This window comes from Trachypithecus francoisi, unplaced genomic scaffold, assembly GCF_009764315.1.
Source record: "Trachypithecus francoisi isolate TF-2019V2 unplaced genomic scaffold, Tfra_2.0 Lachesis_group17, whole genome shotgun sequence".
Taxonomy (NCBI): Eukaryota; Metazoa; Chordata; class Mammalia; order Primates; family Cercopithecidae; genus Trachypithecus; species Trachypithecus francoisi.
Window position 1 is genome coordinate 67,418,397 of NW_022681462.1, and position 17,259 is coordinate 67,435,655.

Genomic DNA, 17,259 nt, shown 5'->3' on the forward strand with positions numbered 1-17,259 from the left:
AAGGGAAGAGAGGGTATTGAATGACTCCTGGGTAAGAACCCATCTACCATGTCTAGAACTGAGCTGTATTAGGTTGGCTTTTTAAATATCATGTCTTAATTTTCACTAGATAGAAATTATTATTACATAGAATAATCGAAGGTAGCAAGGAGGAGGTTGGAATGTCAGAATATTTTGAATCAAAAAACACAATCTCATCCCTTCTTGTTCTGACCTAAATGCTTTGGCAGGGAAATTACTCAAATCTAGGAATCCTCGCATTTGCCATTAATACATCCGTTTCGTACTTTGTGTCTTTTTTTCACAGATCTGTTTGTTGTTCTCTTTTCTCTCTTTTCCTTCAATTTTTAATACAAATTTTAGGCATATACCTATAAATAGAGAGGATAATATAATGAACCCCTATGTACCTATCAACCACCTGCACCAATGATCATTTTGCCAGCCTGGCTTTGACTATTCCCTCCTTTTATCCCTCCTGAATATTTTAAGAAAACTCATTTCATTTCTGCCACACCAAAATGAGTTATGTCTGTATGTATGCCTCTGATTTATTTTTGCTTCTTCAAACAGAAGAACTTACAAGGGTCTTAACATGGTTTCGAAAAAAATAATAATCAACGGAAAATTATTATTTTGAAATTCTCTCTCTTCTCTTTCTCTCTATATTTTGACCTCTTGTTCCACAAGATTAACAAGTTGGAAAAAATAAGAGAAATAAATGTTAAAAATGAGAAGCTAAATTTCTAAAGAACTGGGGTGTTAAGCAGAGCTTCAGCAACCCCCTAAGGGAGTACCTCTCCACTATGCAGAGCAGTATTTATCCTCCACCTAACATTTAGGTCACAGATATCTGTCATTTAAACTATCCTTGACAATTAACAAATGTAACAATTAGTATTCTATTCATATTTACATTCTTTAACTTTTTAAAAAAATTATAAATCTTAAACCATGTTCTAGAAAGTAGCTTAATGGGAACTGCCACAATACCCTACATGAGAAGCTGTTTAAAATAACGGCTTCTTCTGTCTTACAGATATTGATAACTTTTACCCTCCGCTATCTTTTCCTTGAAGACAAATAATCCAAAATGTTAGCCACTATTTCCAATTAAATAAGTATGTAAAGTATGTATTTATTCATTCACTTACAGTGTTATTCATCTGTTCAGTCATTCGTTTATAAATTCATTCATTCATTAAACATTTCACAGGTCCCATATGCATGCTATCACTAGAATCTTTAAGGATGAAGACTCTAGTAACGAACCATAATTGTCTCTCAGTTTTCATAAAGCTAGGTGAACCCATACCATAAAAGCTTTATATGGGAATCAGGTAAAAATTGGTTATGATCTAAATATTTGGAGAGTAGAAATGCCAATCTCAAAAGTGTTTTGGAAAAAAAAAAAAAAAAAAAGCGTAGTGGCAGGATCATGGGGTGGGAAATGGGCCTGGCTGGAAGAATCGCTATATGTGTATTTTTATCATCCATGTGTTGGATGAAGCGGAGAGCTGCCAGATAGCTTCTTTTCGACAGCTTGGAGTTACTGTTGGGAACAGATCCATGTATGGAAGCGAAAGCCGAAAGCCACAGATAAGCTGAGATCCAGCTATGCAAACCATGTTTAGAGACACTTAAAGGACAAGCATCCCAGGTCCTTTCTTTCTGGTAAATTTAGAGAAGCCATCATACCGGGATCTTTTTTCACATCCAGCCCATGCGGACTGAGCAGCCAAGGCTTGACAGAGGTAGGTGCCGGGCTTTTGTGATGCAACTTATATAAAGGATCATTTGAAAATATTTCCTCCAGAGCCCTTGATGTCCTTTAAGGGAAGGTGCCAGATCATATTTTGAAAAGAAAAACAAACAAACAACAACAAAAAAAAGGTTGGGGCTAATGACTAAGAGATATTTAACAGCTCTGCCTCCACAAGACAAGGAAGCTTTGCTACGGAAGGAAAGTGACAGCACACATTTGCTGCCAAATAAAATCCCTCTGCCCTGGGTCACTTACCATTTGGAATTTTGTGGATACAAGTCTTCCTCGATATTGCCAGCACCTTTAGAAATGAGCCACAGCTTCCGCGGGGTTCTGAGACTCACTGTGTATTTTAGGCTAGGGTAGGTGGAATTTGTCTTTTTCCTTGCTTGTTCTCCTCAAGCCAGCAAAAACTCGCATGTGTGACTAGTTCTTCCTTAGACATAGGAAGAGCTGCTTGTAAACGACATTATTATTTTTGGCAGCTGAAGTCATTTTTGCAGTATTTCTCAGCAGATCGGAGGTTGATTACATCCTGTTCAAAGATTCTTGGGTTGTTTTCACAAACATGGGGTCTTACGCAAGTTGAAGTTGCTGAAACCAGCTGTGAGCCCTGGGCTTTTCTCAGCACCTTTGAAATTTCGTCTTCTTTCTTTTTTTTCTGCTGACTGAAAACTTTGGAACTTGAGAGGAAATGTTTCCAAAGATTATTATCATTTCGTCATCAGTGATGTTTTGGGAATAGATTGTGGCAGTATATCAAAAATTATGTGTCTCAGGAATGCAAGGTAAAAGTGTAAATATGAACAGAGTAACACCAGTATCTATATGACTGTCCCATATTTTCCAGAATACAGATTAATCCAGCCAAATCATATCAATTGCACTTTGAAATGCAACTCCAGCTAATTACCAAATTGTAGTTATTAAATTAAAGCACATCTGTTAAAATTGTTAGCAAAGTCTGTGAACTGCTGCCAAACACAAAAGTCAAGAGAAAAAATTATAGGTCTTATCTATAAAATATGCATGTTTTGCCAAGATTAAATTAAAGAAAATTTACACAAGATAATGGAATTTAAACTCAAAATTTATTTTGCTGAGAATAATGTGTCCATAATTCAAATAAGATTTGAACCAATTCTTTTTGCTTAGCTAAGTTTTCAATGCAGAGTATGAGTAGAAAAAAAGAAAAGAGAGAATTGGAGAAATATTGAATGTGACTTTCCATCTCTGATGACAGATGTGACATGGAAAATTATTAATAAGTAAGTGAAAGAAAATAAAAATAATTTGTAATACTGACCAAGGAGATGTTCTCTGGATAAATTAGATGTCTGGGAAATGCAATTCATTTAACAGATACAGATGAAATGACTAGTTATGTGGTGGTTTCTTTCAAGCTGTGAATGTCCCATTACACCAAAAAAGTGGCAGAAGAAGAGGAAATGTGTTTTTTATTTCAATAATGCACTATAATTATTAAAATAAATTATAATACTAAAAGATTATTTTCATCAAATTATTCTTGTATATGTCTATTTACATTGAGAGCACATTAAAATAACACATTTCTATATTTCTAAAATAGGCTATTTTACTTTACTTAAAAATACTAATAGTCTATATTTGTGAGAGAGTTAGAAAGAGAGAGAGAGAGAGAATAAACGATGCCTTCTTTTTTTAAACCAACAGAGACAAGCTGTCATAACTTTTGCTAAAGTGAAACAGGCCTACGAAAAGATGGCTTTAAAATACTTAATTAAACACTGCATAGCAGCCGGCTTCTCAAAAGAAACAGCACAGCAGGAGTCTTTGCAATTTTCAAAATGTAAAAGGTTCACATAAATGATGCCACTAGTATTTGTGAACAGATGCAATGCGTATATGATATCAGCTACTATGTTCTCGTTTGCCTACTGCCAAGTACATTTCAAGTGTGCACTCCTCATGAGAAATGTCTGCTCTTGTTTTTTCTTTTGAAAACTAATTCAAGAAGCATAATATAAGTAATAGAGAATGACTTACTGCTAATTTTGTATATACTGTCATTTATGGAAGAAAATTCATGACAGTCAAGTTGCTTGCCCTTGTAACTCATGACTTCTTAAGCATTTGAAAATCTTAAAGAAATAATATTTTGAGAGGAAAATTGAAGGTGTTGGTAGTCTTATGTAAAAAAATAAATAAATATAAAAAAAGATGGCTGCGCATGGTGGCTCACGCTTGTAATCCCAGCACTTTGGGAGGCTGAGGGAAGATGATGAGGTCAAGAGATTGAGACCATCCTGGCCAACATAGTGAAACCCCATTTCTACTAAAAATACAAAAGTTAGCCGTGTGTGGTGGTGCATGCCTGTAATCCCAGCCACACAGGAAGCTTAGACAGGAGAATTGCTTGAACCTGGGAGGTGGAGGTTGTAGTGAGCCGAGATCATGCCACTGCACTCTAGCCTGGGTGACAGAGAGAGACTCTGCCAAAAAAAATGAAAAAAAAAAAAAAAGGCTGTTAATGATCTGTGTTATAGTTAGCTGAGATATGAAGCAAATTCATGGTGGCTAAGTATGATGAAAAAATTTGAAATAATTCCGAATAGTATAGAGCACAGGTTGGAAGCTTCTGTCTACATGATGAGACCTGTCTGGATACCTGTGGGCCTGGTATATGGTGCAACAATGACAAGAGGAGCAAGCACTTTCTAGAGGATTTGACGGGGAAGAGTATTTCTGAATGTTGGGAGAGAGTTTGTATGAAAGTAAGAGTAGAAATGTACTCCTCCAGAAGTCTGGAAAATTTTGGCCCACAGAAAAGGTCATTATGTTTCAAGGGAAAAGATATCATTGGCAATTCTGAAAAAAAAAAAAAAAAAAAAAAATCCCAAATCCCCTGGATCAGGTGACTAAAAACTGTGATACACTGAGTGGTCCCTGAGAGAATAGTAACGATTTTAAGAACGTTAAAAATGACACAAAAGGCCAGAGACTAGCCAAAGGTGCTGGTAAGGAATCTGAAGGCCAGAGAGGCTATAGGATTTCTTCAAGTTCAATCATTGGAAGGTGAAGGTTTCCTAGGATCCAGATCACCTGGTATTCTGATCAGACATGATCTGCCCATGAAGATCCTTTTTCAATTTTTTATCTTAAAGTTAGTTATGTGACATTTTCAAGTCTCATGGCAAGGTATTGGAAGAAAATTGTATGCCAGAGAATTTTTGATAGCAGTTTTAAGGTTTGTGAAGTAATACAAGGGAAACAAATTCAAGAGGCACTTGGTACTATTGAGGAGAAAACGGCCTCTCTTATCCCATTGATTTCTTTCCCTGATATGAGCCATGGTTATCAACTCTGACTGCACATGAAAATCACTTAGGGTAGGTGATGCCCATTTTGCACCCCTGAGGAATTAAATATGTTAGTGGGGTCCAGACAAAGGTAATTTAAGTCCAGTCCATGAAATTCTAATATGCAACCAAGATTAAAAATCATTCCCTTTGTGTAATTAAAGAAAAGTTGTTGCCAGTCTAATTTATTTGAAAAGAGGAGTTAACAAAACCACAGCTGAAGATTAGGAAAAAAATGTACTTTGTCCCAGAAGGATAATTTCCTTGGAAGTTTTATCGATATAATCTTGCTAACAGAGAATCCTTATTTTAAAAGTTTCAGCATGTTTAAAAGGAAGTGTTCTCTACAATAAAGAATTGATATATATCTATTTGACATCTGTCATACTCCTTAGCCTGAATCCTATGTGAATGCTACCCACGATTATTGAAAGCTACTATATATATATATATATGACATTATGGTTCTTAACAACAGATACTGAATGAAATTTTCTATTGTTTTAGAAAATCATCAAACAGGCCGGGCGCGGTGGCTCAAGTCTGTAATCCCAGCACTTTGGGAGGCCGAGACGGGCGGATCACGAGGTCAGGAGATCGAGACCATCCTGGCTAACACGGTGAAACCCCGTCTCTACTAAAAAAATACAAAAAACTAGCCGGGCGAGGTGGCGGGCGCCTGTAGTCCCAGCTACTCGGGAGGCTGAGGCAGGAAAATGGCGTGAACCCGGGAGGCGGAGCTTGCAGTGAGTTGAGATCTGGCCACTGCACTCCAGCCTGGGCGATAGAGCGAGACTCCGTCTCAAAAAAAACAAAACAAAACAAAACAAAAAAGTCATCAAACAGACATCTTGAAAGGGAGTGTTAATTTTGGATAGCAACAATTTTCTAAAAAAATTGGCACATTTATTCTAAAAAAGGAAAATCATGCTTTTTTTTTTTTACTTTTACCTTTCTAGGAAGTGCTACGAACTTCCTAAATTTTAAAAATGAAATCATACCTTAACAGAAGTGATGAGGACCAGGAAATGTCTTGAATCATTTTCTGAATCAGGTGTGTTTTAGGTAAATGAGAAAGAAGACTCCAGTGAATATTTATTCTGAGCAATGTGTTAGATTCCGATTAATAATAATAATATACAATAATCATTATAACTCTAATTCCTTAATCTGACTAGCAGCTTGCCTTCTGAGAGACGAAGTGCAGTTATATATGAAATGATTCTAAGAACCATTACCAATTGCAAGCTATTGTTGAATTTAATGCAAAGAAACACAAGCTATTGTTGAATTTAATGCAAAGAAACACAAAAATAGCAAACTATTTTTAAATCTTTACTAATTTTATTGCTTCACTTATATAGATAAAATACACTCTATGAAATAAAAAGTCTTTTTGTTGTTGCAGTTAAAATCCTAAGTTCTAGATTCAGACAAATCTATGTTCAAATCCCAACTATGCTACTTTCTGCCATGCTGGGCATGTCACCTAAAAACTATCTTGATATGTATGGAGCTTTTACTATTTTCCAAGCACACTTCTAAGCAAGTTACAGGTATTAATTTATTAATTCTGACAACTAACCCTATGATATAGTCACCCATTTTACAGATGGAAACACTGACACACGGAAAAGTAAATAATATGCCCAAGGTCACACAACTAGTAAAAAGAGGAAGTAGGATTTGAAGCCTGCGTTTAACCTCTGTGCTACACTGCTCCACAGTCATTTCCTTGCCTTTTAAAATGAAAAACAAATAATAAAATTAATTTGTGAAAGACATTCAGTAGTGTTATGGCAAGGTGTAAGAGCAAAATAATATTATTATTATTCTCAGATTACTGTCCACTTAGTTTAATAAATAATCATTTGAAAAAGTTTTTGTGAATACCAGCTCTGTAAAAGTTAACATTAAACACTCTTTATAAACTAACATTTCCAAAGTGTTGAGTAGACATTTTTTGAAAATCAAAGTTAAATTATTATTTTGTGGTCATATTTCATCCTTGTAGTCTCCCTGCCTATCATATTAATCATGTTTCAATCAATGGATGTTGAAATGTTTAACAACACCCTTCCCTTCACTTTTCAACATTCTGTAAGCAAAGATGATTGGAAAATGAGATAAGAATCATTTAAATGAAAGTTAGTATTATATTGAGGGACCTATTACCCATACATGATAAATTTCATTTAATTTTCAAGTCATTAATTAAAATGAACAATAAGAAATCCACTCGACAATTCACTTACATTTGCTTATAAGCATACGACTTTTGGAAATTCAACATACAATTTTTACCAATTTTGTGAGTTGTGCATTTAGTTTTGTAAGAGTTATGAAGAAATTATTTTACATATAAGGTGTAGGGAAATTGGTCAGTTGTACTTTTGTAAAAGGGAATGAAATGAAAGCTTACTTCTTCTTTCCTCACTTTCTATCAGATGTGTGGAGGAATAGAGGTCACATCCACCTTCTAACACTATTTTCACTCTACCACACATTTAAGAACATTTACTGTATCATTTTCCCAGAGATGATTTTGCTATCATTAATATGTAAATATTATTTTGCTTCAAAAGATAAATATCTACTGTGCTACTACAGGCAGGGGAAAGGAAAAACAACTAATGAGATTAGAGATTTAAACACAAAATTGAATTCCTTCAGGTCCCATAAATCATAAACCCTGATATATTACATTTTTTAAAATTATCAACAACCATGTCAACAATAAACTGTGGTAATTTATAAAGTTATACCTTCTTGAGGAATGTGAGGAATTGGAAGACAAAATAAGAACACAATATGCTAAAAACCAAATCCCAAAGTTTTGTTATAAAGAAACTAAATTTACATAACATTTATGAATTTAGCTTATGTTCAATACATGTGACCCTGAGCCAAGGTAAAGGCCCATGCTCTTTTGGGGAACACAGACTAAATACATAACCATTATAAGGAGTATATGCCCCCAAAACTTGTTTTTTTCTTCTCAATAATCCATTTGGGTTATCATGTCCAAGTTACTGGATAATTGTATCTACTTTAAGAGGAAAGATACAGTAAATATTCATTAAATAGGTTGAGAAACAGACCTCCAAAAGTTCACCAAGGTTGTAACCTTCCAAATCACGGTTTTCAAAATTTGGTTGAAAAAGAACTGTCTTTTTGCATGTTTGGTGAAGTAAAGCTTTCCATGGTAAAAAAAAAAAAAAAAAGGATCTATGAAATATTGCATAAAATTTATCCCCATCTCAGGTGTCAGAGGGCACACTAACACATGACTAGCTCTGAGAAATTCTGCAGAAGGTAATCTGAGCACAAGCTTGTTATGTTCAATGATGGTTTAGAATCCAGATGAAGAGTAGCTGATTTGGTGTGCTCCTTAACCTCTCAGTACTGGAATTAGGCTAACTCAAGATTAGTCATTCCTCTAAAGGAATTAATTTGACATGGACCTATGGTTTTAACATCTGGGAAATGCCTACATGTGAAAAGAGTGGGATGCCTAACTTACAGAATGCCTATTTAAGCTCCATGGACATCTTCAATACCAGCACTCCAAACATGTACGTATAGTGATTCTAAAAGTACATAAAAGTCTTTTGAATATTGTTATTGTTGCTGTTGTTGGGGAGTGACAATTGCACAACTGCTGTCCTTTGACTGAGATTCAGCCTATATAGAAGCCTATATATCAGTGATATAGAAGACGTTTGAGTATTTGTAGGTGTGTATGCAGGCACACATTTATTGTGTTTCCAGAGCACCTAGAATTGCGCTCTATGAGCATTTTACACAAATGTGATTTTTTTTTTTTACTTTTTTCTATTTTTGTAATTTTTAAAAATGTTTTGTCGGTACATAGTATATATATATTTATGGGGTACATGAGATGTTTTGATACAGGCATGCAATATGAAATAAGCACATCATGGGGAATGGGATATCCATCCCCTCAAGCATTTACCCTTTGAGTTATAAACAGTCACATTAGACTCTTTACATTACTTTAAAATGTACAATTGTTATTGACTACAGTCACCCTGCTATGATAGCAAATAGTAAGTCTTATACCCATCAAATATTTTTGTACCCATTAGCCTTCCCCGTATCCCCCAACTACTCTTCCCAGCCCCTAGTAACCATCCTTCTATTCTCTATGTCCGTACGTTCAATTATTTTGATATTTAGAAACATCAAAACTGAATAGTACACCACTGTGTGTATGTACCACATTTTCTTTATCCATTCATCTGTTGATGGACGCTTAGGGTGCTTCCAAATCTTAGGTATTATAAGCAGTGCTGCCGCAAACATAGGAGTACAGATATCACTTCCATATGTTGATTTCCTTTTTTGCAGGATATATACCTAGCAGTGAAATTGTTGGATCATATGTAGCTCAATTCTTAGTTTTTTGAGGAGCCTCCAAACTGTTCTCCATAGTGGTTGTACTAATTTACATTCCCACCATGAGTGTACGAAGGGTTCCTTTTCATCACATCCTCACCAGCATTTGTTATTGCCTGTCTGTTGTGTATAAGCCATTTTACCTGGGGTGAATATGTCATTGTAATTTTGATTTGCATTTCTCTGATGATCAGTGGTGTTGAGCACCTTTTCATATGCCTGTTTACCATTTGTATGTCTTCTTTTGAGAAATGTCTATTCAAATCTGCTGCCATTTAAAAAAATCTGATTATTAGAATTTATCTCGTAGAGTTGTTTGAGCTCCTTATATATTCTGGTTATTAATCCTTCGTCAGATGAGTAATTTGCAAATAGTTTTCTCCCATTCTGTGGGTTGCCTCTTCACTTTGTTGACTGTATTATTTGCTGTACAGAAGCTTTTTAAATTGATGTGATCCCATTTATCCATTTTTGCTTTGGTTGCCTGTGCTTGTGGGGTATTGCTCAAGAAATCTTTGCCCAGACCAATGTGCTAGAGATTTTCTTCAAGGTTTTCTTGTAGTAGTTTCATGGTTTGAGGTATTAGATTTAAGTCTCTAATCAATTGTTATTTGATTTTTGTATTTAGCGAGAGACAGAGGTCCAGTTTCATTCTTCTGCCTATGGATATTCAGTTTTCCTAGGGCTATTTACTGAAGAGACTTTTTCCCAGTGTATGTTCTTGGCAACTTTGTGAAAAATGAGTTCACTATAGTGTGTGGATTTGTTTCTGGGTTCTTTATTCTGTTCCATTGGTCTATGTGTCTGTTTTTATGCCAGTAACCTGCTGTTTTATTTACTCTAGCTCTGCAGTATAATTTCAAGTCAGGTAATGTGATTCCTCCAGTTTTGTTCTTTTGCTTAGGATAGCTTCAGCTATTCTGAGTCTTGTTATGAGTCTCACATAAATTTTAGGACTGTTTTTTCTATTTCTGTGAAGAATGTCATCGGTATTTTGATAGGAATTGCATGGATTCTATAGATTGCTTTGGGTAATACAGATATTTTAACAATATTCATTCTTCCAATCCATGATTATGGACTATTTTTCCATTTTTTGTTGTCCTCTTCAATTTCTTTCATCAATATTTTATCGTTTTCATTATAGTAATCTTTCACTTCTTTGGCTAAGTTAATTCCTAGGTATTTAATTTTATGTGTGGCTAATGTAAATGGGATTACTTTTTATTTCATTTTTATATTGTTCACTGTTGGCATATGGAAATGCTGCTGAATTTTGTGTGTTGATTTTGTGTCTTGCAACTTTACTGAATTTGTTTATCAGTTTAATAGCTTTCATGTGGAGTCTTTTGGTTTTTCCAAATATCAGATTGTATCATCTGCGAACAAGGACAGTTTGACTCCTTCCTGTCAGATGTGGATGCCCTTTCTTTCTTTCTCTTGTCTGATTGCTCTAGATAGGACTTCTAGCACTATGTTGAATAAAAAGTACACTAGTGTAATTGTGTGACTATCTCACTATACCAAGTTCATTTAGTAGCTGGAGACATGGTTCTGAAGAACTCAGAGTACACAAAAATGGACCATTGCAAAGCAGTTGGGTAAGAACTATGAGAGTTAATGGCACAGACCAGTAGAGATGTGGGTTGAGGGAGCAGCATATGCAAAGTCTACAGAAAAGGGAAATTAAGACAAATTATGGATAGGAAACCAGAAATAGTTCATTATTACAAAAGGTACTTTGTTGTTTTCTTTTGTTTACTCTTTATTGAGGTATATTACACCTACAGAAACATGTGATTATGCAGCTCAAGGAATTTTCATAAATGGAATTGACCCATATACCCATCAAATAGATCAAGAAACAGAATTATCCTCAGCACTTCAGAAGTCCCCCTTATGCCACCTTCCGGGCCATTTTCCTCTCAAGGATAACCACTAGCCTAATCTTTATTAGGATTTTGCTATTGCTCGAGCTTTTAGGTATGAGATAGTCAGGAATAAGATTGAAGAGGCGATGATGAGAATCCCATATATTGCTAATAAGTTGGAACTTTGTTCTGAAATCAGTGGCTGGAGAGTAGGAGGTAAGGGGTCTAACCAGGAATGTGATCAGATCTGTGACATCTTTCTTATACTGCATATGGACTGCTATTTCCTGACCCAAAGTAGATAATTAATGTTTGATGAATAATCAAGTGAATAAATGAGTATTCTTTACTTAATCTAAGTAATGTGTTTATTATTCAAAATCACATGAAAGTATTTGAATGTTCTAATAAATCTTCACAACTGTGCTAAAGGAATAAAGGTATTTTTAAAATGCAATTATATTCTTATTGTAAGAACTAATGAGATAAAGTATATGTTTAGTTTTTGTCACCTAGTAATTACCCAATAAATATTAGTTATTATTAGTCACTCAACAAGCATTTATTGCACATCTGCTATCTTTCAAACCCTATATTTTGGTGTATAAAATGATGACTAAGACACAAATAATTTGTTAATGAAATTTGAGAATCTAAAGAAAAGAAAATTGCAGAGGTTGAAAACTAGACAACAGTCCATAAACCTGGGAGCAAAGATGGAAGTCTGGCTAAATAGTTGTGCTTTCTTCAGTGGGTTAGATGAATGACATGATGAAAGGAAAGCTTAATTGAGAAAATAAACCATGTAGCAATGAGTAGAAATTTTTCTAAAGAATGTTTTGTAATGACTATTAGTTCAATATTATTAGATCCATTTCTAGGATTATATTCACTTTGTTTGCTTTTCTGTCTATATTTATTGGCCTAGAAAGGACTAAATGGAACATATCAGAATCCTATTGGAGGATTGCTATGGATGCTGGGCAAGGGGAGATTTAAATTCTTCTGAGAATGATATTAAGATATCTAGAGATGATGACAACAGTCTTTGATGCTTCAAGGTAAGATCTTGAATGAGGGTGAAGAGTACAGCAGAGTGGAAAGAAAGAAGGAAAAGTTCCTTTGACACTTTGATTCCCCGGTTATAAGATAATCTGAGACCTGGGACACCCTCTGCATCCACAGGGGAATGACATATTCTTGTTGTAAAGCTTTTATCAGATCCCACATGAGTGGTAAATGAGATGAAGCCTTGGATTGAGATACCTACTAGGTGGGCAAGGGGCAACTCCCAAAAGGACATGATGAGGCACAAACCAAAATAGATGTCCATCCACACATTGAAGTACATGAAAGAAACATTTATATTCCTTAGTATATTTCTCTATCTGACCAGGAGGGTGTACTGGGTGATTTCTAGAAAGCTCTCTTCCTCTAAGTTACTGATTTAGTTACAGATACATTTCCCAAAGTGAAGGTAGATTGCATTCATATTCATCAAAACAAGCATACAGGTCAAAAGATAGTGCTTTTGAATCAAAATATCTAGAAATAAGGGAGATAAATGAAACTTGACAACATTATTTAAAATGACAGTCTTCTAAAATGAGCAAATATATGCAATTATTTCCTAACTATTTTGCTAATTTACTTGAAGAACTGAAAATACAAAGAGTACATAAATACATCTTAATGAAGGTTCCAGAGTGTTAAGGTCACTGGGGTGTTAGATATATAACTCAAACAATACAGAAAACAAATACAAAGTAAAGAAGCATAAGGAGATAGAGAAGGGTAGAGAAAAGAAAGTGTGTTTAGATAAGGTGATCACAGGAAATAAAATTTGAGCAGAAAACTCAATTAAGTAAGGAAACAAGTCATGTGAATAACTGGGGAGATTGCCAGACAGAGAAAATGCAGCGAAGGAAAGGCCTTGAAGTAGAAACAATTTGATGTGTTCTAGGGACAGTAAGCAGCCCCATGAGAACAGGTAGGAGAGTTTCTCAAACTACGTCAGAGATATAGCCAGCAGCTACATCACTAGGTCTTTGAGAGCTATAGATTTGGCTGAGGGTCCTACAAGCCACTGCAGGATTATGAGCTGAGAAATAAACGATCTAGTTTACCTTCGTAAAAGTTCTTCCTGGCTGCAGTAGGCAGAAAAGACACTAGAGAGGCAAAAGCAGAAAAACAAAACAAAAGTCAGATGATAATACCTTACCTTATAGGTTCAGTGTCTATGTAATTGATTATCAGAACAATTATATTTTTAAGAGTGAAAGAGAGAGCTATTAATAATGACACTGGATCAACACCAGTGAACTGGGAATGTCCCAAGAAAATGGAGACATATGTTTTCCCTAATTAAAAGGCTCTTTTCAAGAATAAATGAATACTTAGTTCAAATAAAGTCTCCTAAAATTAATAGTTCCATTTTTTCACCAAATATTAGATTTATAAGATACTGATGGACCACAGGCTAAAAATAACTTTATAAATGAATAAACTAGCAACTACTGGGTTAAATTCAGATAAATTTATCCTGGAGGACTGTCTTGGGAATATTGAAGCCACTTGTTATAGTAATGCAGTGTTTCTCGAGGTCATTTGTCCATGGATTTCATTGTTTTAAGAAACAATGAAACTCAATATGAGTGGAACTCAATATGAGAGATGTATGGTCCATAGACAGAGTGGAAAGGATGATGAACATGATTCAAAGATCTGACCCAGAAATTTTAATTAGATTTCTGGGAAGAAACTCAGAAGTATGAGGTACTCCAAATCCCGGTTTTTTGTTTGTTTGTTTTTTAAAAAGCTGACCAATAAAGATGGTATATATTTAATGTGTGCAACATGATTTGTTACATGTGTACACAAACCACTATCTAGAAACAACAACACACTAATGTAGCTGCTAGTGAAATCCCAAGGTTGTTCTGATCATGAGATAGAAAGAAGCCTTTTTCCACTTTTTATGAAACATCAAATATTTGCTTTGTGCTTTTGGCTCCATGGACTTCAGTTTATGTCTGGGAATATTTTAAATAAAGGCTTCTTGTTGCACTGCCCTATCCTCCAGCAAGGACTTGGGATCAGAGTCAAAGACTGTGGTCCAGAAAAACAGATTCTGACTCGGCTATTGACACAGAAGCTAGAAACATGTAAGGAAAATAAAAGTATGAAGACTAGAAGATGAGTTTGGCAATGACAGGAGTGCCTGAGCTAGTCCAATTACCAACCAGAAGATTGTCCTAGGTCCTGGGATGAATGCTGTTGCCTGCACCTGGCTCCCCCATAAACTCTAATGGGGAAGAGTGTGTGGGCAGACAGACTCTAGGACATTTGGGAACTGTCACCAACTCAAAGACCCTGGCTTACAAATGAACAATACATTTTAAAAAGCTGCTTGAAGAATATCTCTCTAATTCTCTTGTATTTCCTAGTATTTCCTTGGGGAACAACTCACCTTTTGCTCCTGGTAACAATGGGAGCTAGCACAAAAGCAATTCCTATGTACCAGACACTTTTCTCAGTGCTTTTACATATATTAATTCACTAAATCCTAACAATAACCTTATGAGCTGGATCCTATTATCATCCCCATTTTTAGATGAGGAAAATGAGACAGAAAAACGCTAAAGAAATCTGTCCAACATTACACAGCTAATTACAGTAGAGCTGGAAAAGTCTGACTCCAGTCAGTGTTTTCCTCCACTCCACTGTAAGCAAATGCAGCGCAGAGATGAACTGAGAAAGGTATCTTCCTTTTGTCCAATACCACTAGTTCCAGTCCTTACGATTATATATAACATGATTCTTCTTCCACGTGACACTCTTTGAAGTCTCTGTAGATCAACAATTATTTATGTTTCTCTCAAATTTTCTCTATGGCTCCAGTTTCTTTAGTCTATCCTCTTATCATGTAAGTGGATTCTGGCTTATATTAGTGCCTGAAGATTTTTCTTCAAATGTGCTCTTATTTCTATTTTATTATTAATTTAGTTTGTATGTTGAGTGAGCTGACAGCCACAACTCAGCCAAGAAATAGTTTTTCGATAATTTTGAGAGCTCAGGTGCAGGATCTTCAGATCTACCCCTATTAAAGTTCCTCTATTAAGATTTTTATGGATTTCACATGTCATCCAGCCTGCTTTCAATCTTCAACTTTGATATCCATTGCAAACATAGTGAAAATGGCTTTTTAAAATCTTCATCCCATAGTTTGACAAAGTATTTGGACAAAACCAAGGACAGAGCCTTGTAGCATATCACCCACTCACTACTGTTCATCTAGAGTCGGCAGTCTTTGAGCACAGTTGTTAGTGAGGATTACACTAAATTGTATTGTTCAGTCCACATTTCTCCATTTGGCCTTAAGTAATTTTATGTAGTTATGTTAAAAATCCCAGTGAAGGTCAGAAACCAACAGTATTTATCTGTCTGACAGGTTTTAGATCCCTAAAGCTCATGAAGTTAGAATGGCTTTAATTTGAACATTGAAATTATACTTGCAATCTTGTGGTTCCTATTCCAACCTCTAGAGTCCCTTAAAGACTACTGATTGGTTCAATGATCTCTTGTAAAAAGGTTTCATACATTGGCATGTAATTTACTTTTGCAAAATGTCTGAATAAATTTAGAGCAGTCAGGTACTGTTTTACCATCATTTTTATCTTTGACTTTAGTTTCACTTTATTAATGTTTATTGTTCACCCTCCAACCAATATATGCAACTGTCTATTCAGCCCATTTACGCAGAGCCTAAAGATTCAAATTTAACATGTCGTGATTTAAACTGATCAGCTTTACTATACATCTGACTGATCTTTCTGATTTATCTCTTTGGTCAACTGTAAACTAAAAATCAGCTTAGATCCCCTTTTTTACTTAAGTGTGCACAGCACATCAAATCAGTCCCAAAATCTGATAATTCATACCTCCTGAATGTCTCTCATATCCATTACCATCTGCCTCTTATATTACATAAGTTATTGCAATAGCATGGTAAGAGATGTCCTGCCTCCACCCTGGCTGCTCCCTACTATTCTCCACATTGTTGCCGAAGTGATTTGCTAAAACACAATTTTTATCAAGCACATCCACATGTAAAAATCTTTCAATAAATCCCTATAACTCTCAGGATACAATTCAAATTCGTTAACTTAATATCAAAGACCCTTGAAATTGTAGTTCTGCCAGTTATTATCAATTGCTAGTAACCCTAAGTTTGTCTCTCACTGTCTCCCCATAAGCACCCTTTGTCCCAGTTACACCAAACTACTTATGATTCACTGAACTAGTCAGAGTGGCTCAGATCTCCATTTCCTGACATGTTGAATACCTTCTTTCTTGAGTGCTTTTTTCCCTCCTTTGTCTCTTGAACTCTTAATAAGAGTTTTGAAGAACCATTCTTTCTGTGAGACTCCACTCCCCATTACCCAATACTGATTTATATTCTCCCTTTCTGCTCCCTCTGCCCCCTGTGGATATCTCTGTAATGGTACTTAACATTGTCAACATGCATTTTTCTATCTCTTCATTAGACTCTAAGTGCCTTGAGGGTGTATGTCAATCTTACTCATCTTGATATACTCAGGACTTGACATACAGTGGGTATGCTTGACAAATCTTTATTGAACAACATAGCTAATAAGTCAAAGTAATTCTCATTGGATGAGAAACTAGAAGAAAATGGATGCTTAGAAGTTAATTTTTTCTTTTGTATTTCACATGCCCCAAGCAGGAGGTCTTTCCCTTCTTTATTTAACTCCATACTGTTAAACTAATTTTAATAATCCTATTTTTTTCTTTACATTCTAAAGTCCACCTGACTAAATTCTAAACAGATTTTTTAACATTA

The 17,259-nt window shown here is 35.2% G+C and overlaps 1 protein-coding gene and 1 long non-coding RNA gene across 5 annotated transcripts in view; one reads left to right on the forward strand and one right to left on the reverse strand.

Moving 5' to 3' along the window:
* LOC117062419 overlaps nucleotides 1-4,016 on the reverse strand; it is a 38,213-nt gene extending 34,197 nt beyond the window's left edge. Inside the window, exon 1 of one of the 2 annotated variants that reach the window (XR_004428364.1) lies at nucleotides 2,021-4,016. This is a non-coding gene — a long non-coding RNA (uncharacterized LOC117062419). The remainder of the gene's footprint in view (nucleotides 1-2,020) is intronic. The other variant, XR_004428363.1, reaches the window with a different exon arrangement.
* The window catches only part of SLC8A1 (solute carrier family 8 member A1), a 395,728-nt gene continuing 380,113 nt past the window's right edge, over nucleotides 1,645-17,259 (forward strand). For 2 of the 3 annotated variants that reach the window (XM_033175908.1, XM_033175907.1), the window contains exon 1: nucleotides 1,645-1,754. The gene's annotated coding sequence lies outside the window, so the exon portion shown is untranslated. The remainder of the gene's footprint in view (nucleotides 1,755-17,259) is intronic. The other variant, XM_033175914.1, reaches the window with a different exon arrangement.